Consider the following 7,932-nt stretch of genomic DNA (forward strand, 5'->3'; position numbering starts at 1 on the left):
GCGGAGACGGCGTTGCACGCGAACAGCACCACGCGTTGCGGCTTATTTTACATTTTCGAACGGATCGAGCGGGCCCCGGAAAACCGGCGGGGTTTACCCGAGCCCGGCCCGAAGACCGTCACTCGTTTTACACGTTTTTTAGGCGCGCAAACAGTGTTGTCAGCATACAGCGACGGCGTCGTCGTATTCTTTTATGCAGCCGGCCCTCAGACAGGAGTGGTCCTGGATATTTCTCCACGGACCGCAATGTGCGTTCGAAATGTCGATGTTCAAATGTGTCCTGCAGTTCACACTATGACGCGCAGTTAACTGCGTTCTTCATCGACCCGCGAGCCAAGTGATCCACCGTTCAGGGTAATAGTTTTTATATTTAGAAAATACGTGAACGATCTCTGTGTGTAACAAAATATTATGTGACGCACGCATTGCGCGTACGTCGTGATCTCGACTCGCTTCGCACTCGACATGAGCGCGTCGCGAGACGCACGCGCGTCGCGTACATGCGAACCGCGCCCGCCGAAGCGTCGTGCCGGAGACGTCGTGCCGGACACCCCCCCCACTTGCGGCGGGAGATGTCAGCGCGCGCGCGGCAAACGCGACAACGGAGCACAGAGAGCACAACGTTCGAGTTCCATGGAATCCTATAGAAGGGAGATATGGTTCGGAACGCGAAGAGCACCGCATTTGCGGCGGTGTCCGGATACTCTCTGCGGACCTTGAAAATTCAGGTGAGGGATGTACGTGGAGATGTCGCGCCGGCTCGTACCCATATCCGCAGCAGGTCTCCAAGGTGAAGAGCCTCTAGTCGATAGAATAATGTAGGTAAGGGAAGTCGGCAAATTGGATCCGTAACTTCGGAATAAGGATTGGCTCTGAGGACCGGGGCGTGTCGGGTTTGGACGGGAAGCGGATGCGGCCGGTGCCGGGCCTGGTCGATGCTCGCGCGTGTCTCCATCGCAAGGTGGTCTCGCGCGTCGTGCTGAATCCGGACCCGCGTTCCGGCCTTTCGCGGATCTTCCTAGCCGTAAGTCCGCGTCGGTTTCGTCTCGTGCGCGATCGGCGCGGTACTGTACGACCGCCGTTCAACGGTCAGCTCAGAACTGGCACGGACAAGGGGAATCCGACTGTCTAATTAAAACAAAGCATTGCGATGGCCCTCGCGGGTGTTGACGCAATGTGATTTCTGCCCAGTGCTCTGAATGTCAACGTGAAGAAATTCAAGCAAGCGCGGGTAAAATGGTGGAGATAACGGGAGCAAAACAGGCGCGATGTATGTTGTCACGTCTGTTATTAGACAGTCGGTATAGGGTGTTCAGCTGTACTTCAGGGAGCTCACCCAAAAAAGTTGGTCAATTAGCCACCCCATCTCGGTTATCCGAGCAACGGGCGCGGTGGCCTTCAATTGATCTGAAGTAGATGGTTCCGAAAGGTTCCTCGGCGGTTACCCGTCAAACGTGGTGGAGGTAGCTTTACCGACACGGGAGCTATGGGGGAGGGGAGCCCACTGGGAGGCTACCAGTGCCCCTCCATTGGCGTCGGACTCGTAGTGGCTTGGCGCCAGGTGTTGATAGGACAAATGTGGGGAGATTGTTGTCCATTTGTTTGCGTATAGCATATCTCTCAATAGGAGACGGCCAGTGTGGGCTGGGTCCCGATCTCCGCCTCTGGTTCGTATGGGCGAAACGTCTGTGGAGTACCGCGACTGGGGGTGCTTGCCGCCTGGGTTAACAGGCGAAATTGAAGAGTCATAATTGGTTGTCTGTGACCCTCTACGTCTGACCAACGCACTATACCGGGACTGGAGCGAAAGCTGTTGTGCTGTAACCTACCTAGTAGGCGGTGTGCGTTGGGATTCTAGCAGTTAGAAAGGCAGACAGTAAGTACCGCCATCCGACGTCGGGCCGGGTGCGCTGGGGGGCTTGCCAGCCCCCCAGACCCCCCGCCCGGCGATAGCAACTATGACTCTCTTGAGATAGCCAAATGCCTCGTCATCTAATTAGTGACGCGCATGAATGGATTAACGAGATTCCCGCTGTCCCTATCTACTTCGTCGTCGGCTCTCGCAGTGAGCGGACGTGTTTTGTGTTCTCTGCGTTAGTCGCCGCCCAAGTTCTCGTGTGTTATCGCTAGTAGCAGTTCGCCTAGCCAATCGCGTTGAGTGGGTGGAGCCTGTGTGCGACGTTAGCCAGTGACCGTGTAGTGGGAGGAGCTAAGGTGCGTACGTGACCGGAGTTAATCCTGATTGATTTACGACGGTCATTAGCTAATTACTTTGTTTACTTTATTTCTTTTGTGTTCATTTTTTTGCAAGTCATTTTCTTTTGTGTGTGGATTTTATTATAGTAATTAGCTAACGACTTTGTTTATTTAATATTCTTTGTGTTTTATTATAACTTATTGACAATACATTATTTAGACAGCTTATAGGAATTATTTTGTGTTAGGTATTAGGTAGGTATATTACTTATTATTTAGTTAGTTAGTGTTAGGGAAGAGACAGGACTCGGTGTAGGTATAAGACTACTTTTCTTTTTATTTCGTGAGTTGAACTGCAACAATGGACAATTCTGATCGCCTCCTTCGGGAGGCGGTTGAGGAGAAGCGGAAGGAGCTGGAGGAGCTGGAGGCGTTAGCGCTATTTACGCCGAGGAAGTCCTTGGCCAGGACGCCTCCAGGAGGATTCGGCAGTGTTGAGGAGCTCAGGCAGGGTGCGGAGAAGCGCCCGCTGCAGTCACCGGAGGAGGTACAGGAGGCTCTGAGAAGGAAGCTGGAGCCCAGCACGAGTGGTCTGAAGAGCAAAGACGGAATGTCGATGAAGGACCAGGACATTGAGGACCTTATTGAGCTGGCCAACACAGCGGGCAGCACTATTATGTCGGCCGCTACTGGGCCCACAAATAAACTAAACAAGGCGGACCTCGGCCTCATTGGCACCCAGGTGCAGCGGCTTACAGCGGTTGTGGCGACCCTGGCAGGGAGGCTTTTGAAAGCGAAGGAGACGGAAAGAGCCGTCCCCATTACAGCTGGCGTTACCCCCCCTGGGAACACATACGCGAGTATGTTGAGGACAGGTAGGATGGCGACCCAACCCAAGCCGCAGAAGATGGGTGCATCAATCGCGGTGTACCCCATGGAGAGCAGCGGTCTGAGCACTGCAGACGAAACGAAGGCTGCATTAAAAGAGGCAATTAATCCCCACACAATGGGATTGCAGGTGGCGCGTCTACGGAAGGTAGGAAACGCAGGAGTTGTCCTCCAAACGCGCAGCAAGGAAGACTTAGAGAAGATAAAGAAGGCCATGCCCGCAACCTTGAAACTGCAGGAGACTGGACAAAGGACACCCTTGGTTGCAATCCTCAACATCCAGGGCCACGTTAAGGATGGAGAAGAACTCCTGGGAGCACTGCGTCAGCAGAACTTCTCCGAGGTTGACGCCAAGGAAGGCTTCCCAAGGGTGGCCTTCTACAAGAAAACCAAAGGAGGCTCGTGCACAACGGTAGTGCTAGCCTGCAGTGCACAGTGGCGGGACAGACTGATGTCGAGGGAGAGGGTATATATCGATTGGGAGCGGTACCTGGTGCGTGACTTCCTCGACGTCACATGCTGTTCGAAATGCCAATGGTACGGGCACTCCGCGAAGCACTGCAGGGCGGAGAAGGAGACCTGCAGCAGTTGCGGAGACGCTGGGCATGGCCACAAGGAGTGCAAGGCGAAGAACGTGCGTTGCGCCACCTGCGTCAAAGCGGGAAAGCAGGGAGAGGACCACAAGACGGCGGCTTCTACATGCCCGGCCAGGATAGCGGCGCAGAAGAGGGCAGCCGAAAGAACAGATTATGGATGCTAGGCATCGCAGCATAAACGTCGGGCAGATTAACCTCCAAGGAGCAGCAACGGCGACAGCGGAACTCCCGGAAATCGCCCAAAGGCTGGGTCTCGGTATTGTTCTTGTCCAGGAACAGTATGCGAGGGCCCAGCTGCAGGGGCTGCTACAGTGCGCGGAAGATTCGAAGGCAGGGATCTACGTCAACAGCACAAGGATAGCTGGAATGATCCTGCCTCATCTTTCCACGCCGCACTGCCTAGTGGCACACTTCCGGGGGGAAGGCGGAGATTTCTACATGGTGTCGGCGTACTTCCAGTACTGCGAGAGCATTGAAACCCACATTGAACACTTGGACCGCGTACTGGAAGCACTAAGAGGGAAACAAATTATCATTGGAGCCGATACCAACACGCACTCTCCGCTCTGGCACAGTCGCCGTGAGCAATTTGAGGGAAGAGGTGCAGAAACAAGTCGAAGAAGATTGGCGATGGAGAGTTTCATCCTCTCAAAGGGGCTCCTCGTACATAATAAGGAGGGGGAACCGTACACTTTCAACACGGTCAACGGTTCCTCCAACATTGATGTGACGTTTACAACCAGAGGAGTCCCAATACTGCATTGGAAGGTGAGGGAAGACGAGAGCAGCAGCGACCACCAGCTGATTACGTTCTCCATCGCCATAGGAAACCCATCAGCCGCGCGGTACCAGGGAGAGCTGGAACCAGGAGAAGAACCGACGAGGTTCCGGGACCGAAGTGTGGACTGGGACCGGTTTTGCTCTACGCTCTCGTGGCGAGTAGGCAGGCTTGACTGCCGAAAGCCAGCGCAGGAACTCTGCAAGCAGTTTGTCCAAACGCTCGATCGGGCAGCCGGGGAGTGCTTAGGGTTCGCTAAGGGGAAGGACCAAACACGCGGTCACGAATGGTGGTCGAGGAAACTCGACAACCTTCGGCGGGAACATAACAGATTACGTCGGGAATGGCAACAGTCTCGGCGCGCGGGCGGACTGGCAGAAGATATCTGCAGGGCGCGCTTCCATCGTGCCCGCGCGGTCTACAGAAAGTCTATGCGCGAAGCGGAGACCAACCACTTCTCGCGGCTTGCTGACAGTGGGAATGACGATCCGTGGGGTATGGCGTATCGTGCCGCCACCGGTAGGGTGCGTCCACCTGCGAACGTCATTAATGGGTTTAAGCTTGCGCAGGGGTATGCTATCGATATTCGCAGCGCGTTGGGAGGGATACTGGCAGCAATGTGTCCGGACGACGACCTGGCAGCCGACTCTGACTACCATATGCAGGTGCGCCTGGCGGCAGCTTGTTTGCCCAGTGGTCACTCGGTGAGTCCCCCCACCAGAGAACAAATAGGCCGAATAATTCGGAATTTACCGGACAAGGCTCCGGGGATAGACGGTGTCACCGCTCGTATTGTAAAGGCAGCGTGGAAGGCGGCCGCGTGTGAGATGACACTTATGTATGTGAAGTGCATAAATGAGGGAGTATTCCCCGATGTATGGAAGGATGGCCGGTTAATAGTATTGCCAAAGGGTGATGGGAAGGCGACTGACCCAAAGGCGTATAGACCTATCACCCTCTTGCCAGTACTGGGTAAGGTGCTTGAGCAGTTGATATGTGAATGTACCCCGGGTCTGTACAGTCGCATGTCAACCCGTCAACATGGGTTTATGAAAGGGAGGTCGACGTTAACGGCTCTGAACTCGCTTCTCTATACAGTGAACGCCAGCACTCACAAGTATGTCCAGGCGATAACGTTGGACATAGCAGGTGCATTCGATAATGCATGGTGGCCTATGGTCCTGCTTAAGTTTAAGCAGGGCGGCTGCCCGCCGAACATATACAAGTGTCTCTGCTCGTACTTCGTCAATAGACGGGTCGGTATGTTTGCAGGGGGGGAGACGGTGTGGAAACCGTCAACCATGGGGTGTCCACAGGGCTCTGTGCTCGGCCCTACACTTTGGAATATTCTGTTGAATGACCTTTTGGAAATGGACGTACCAACAGGGGTCGAAATGGTAGCGTACGCGGACGACGTGACGCTACTTATACAAGCGGATTCTAGGGCTGCTATCGAGACCAAGGCCGGGGCGGTGCTCGAGAGAATCTCGACTTGGGGTCGCAGGAATCGGCTGAAGTTTTCACCGCTGAAAACTAAGTCGATTACCCTGAAGGGTTCGTTCGGGCGCCCTCCGGTTATTAGAATGTCAGGCGAACCTGTAGGAGCGGTGGACTCGGTGAAAATCTTGGGCGTTACAATTGATGGTAAGAGATCATTTGCCGAGCATGCCTTGGATATCGGAGAGCGAGCCGCGAGGTGCTTTGGTAAAATGGCACGGGTATCTTCAACATCATGGGGCATACAGTACAAGGCTCTTAAAGTCTTGTACAGGGGGACGTACGTAGCTACTCTCACGTACGCGGCGAGCGTCTGGTATCACAGGTCGTTCCTGTATGTGGTGTCTAGCCGGTTGCTTAGGACACAGCGAACGTCGTTGGTGCTGCTCACCAAGGCGTATCGCTCCACGAGTACGGCCGCACTGCCAGTGCTAGCAGGGGTGCTTCCAGCCGACCTGGAGGGGTACCGCGCGGGCAAGATAGAGGCGACCAGGGGCGATAAGGTAAAGCAGGAGCTCGCGATCTTGAAGAAAGACATCCACTCCGAGGTGGTCATCATGTGGCAGGAGCGTTGGGAACGTGAAGAGAGGGGTGGCGATCTCAAACGCTTCTTCCCATGTGTCGGGGACAGACTCCTGGCGACGTGGGTGCATCCCGACCACTACACGTCGCAACTGTTAACGGGGCATGGTATGTTCAACGGGAAGCTTAGGGACCTGGGGCTCAAAGGGGACGGCACCTGTCCATGTGGCGCGACGGAAGAGAACCGCGACCACGTGCTGTGGGAATGTAGTCTGTACGATCGGGCGAGAGGTGAACTGTTAGACCATCTAGAGAGGAAAAATCCAGGACCAGTGCATTACGGAGATCTTGTTTCTTCGGAGGTGAACTTCTCAAGGTTGGTTAGATTTGCCACAAGTTGGTACCGTGACCGGAGAGTGATGGAGGGGTAAACCAAGACGGTGTCGAAGACAGAGAAAGGAAGACTTTAGGAAGAGGAGAAGAACTGCAAGATGGGCTGCCCGACGACGAAGCCGTAGTTGTGGTCGGCCGCCCCCAGAAAGGGGGAGAGGGCCATCTAGGGACGAAAAAAAATGAGAACTTGTAGGGAGTCAAGAAAATGTGCCGGACCTCAAATCCGGTACATCTCCCGCTGTTTCGGTCGGTACCTAGGTCTTGATGACCGAAAGGTCGGTAAGACCATGGGAAGGAGGTGGGTTATGTCCCTATCTACTATCTAGCGAAACCACAGCCAAGGGAACGGGCTTGGGAGAATCAGCGGGGAAAGAAGACCCTGTTGAGCTTGACTCTAGTCTGGCATTGTAAGGAGACATGAGAGGTGTAGCATAAGTGGGAGATCGTTCGCGGTCGTCGCTGAAAAACCACTACTTTCATTGTTTCATTACTTACTCGGTTGGGCGGAAGCGGTGCGCGGTCGATAATATCGGCGGGCGTACGGTGTTTCGTTCCAAGCGTGCAGAGTGGCGACGTGGCGGCAACGCTCGTCGCCGTACAACTCCCGCGTGATCCGGTTCGAGGACACTGCCAGGCGGGGAGTTTGACTGGGGCGGTACATCTGTCAAAGAATAACGCAGGTGTCCTAAGGCCAGCTCAGCGAGGACAGAAACCTCGCGTGGAGCAAAAGGGCAAAAGCTGGCTTGATCCAGATGTTCAGTACGCATAGGGACTGCGAAAGCACGGCCTATCGATCCTTTAGTATAAAGAGTTTTTAGCAAGAGGTGCCAGAAAAGTTACCACAGGGATAACTGGCTTGTGGCGGCCAAGCGTTCATAGCGACGTTGCTTTTTGATCCTTCGATGTCGGCTCTTCCTATCATTGCGAAGCAAAATTCGCCAAGCGTTGGATTGTTCACCCATCAAAAGGGAACGTGAGCTGGGTTTAGACCGTCGTGAGACAGGTTAGTTTTACCCTCCTGATGGCGTGTCGTTGCGATAGTAATACTGCTCAGTACGAGAG

The 7,932-nt window shown here is 54.5% G+C and overlaps 1 non-coding gene across 1 annotated transcript; it reads right to left on the reverse strand.

Annotated features, from left to right (window-relative positions):
* Positions 1-200: 200 nt before the first annotated feature.
* Positions 201-357, reverse strand: LOC126977582 (5.8S ribosomal RNA). Its single transcript, XR_007732256.1, has one exon. It is a non-coding gene; the product is annotated as a 5.8S ribosomal RNA (ribosomal RNA).
* Between the last annotated feature and the right edge of the window lie 7,575 nt (positions 358-7,932).

Source organism: Leptidea sinapis, chromosome 45, assembly GCF_905404315.1.
Source record: "Leptidea sinapis chromosome 45, ilLepSina1.1, whole genome shotgun sequence".
NCBI lineage: Eukaryota > Metazoa > Arthropoda > Insecta > Lepidoptera > Pieridae > Leptidea > Leptidea sinapis.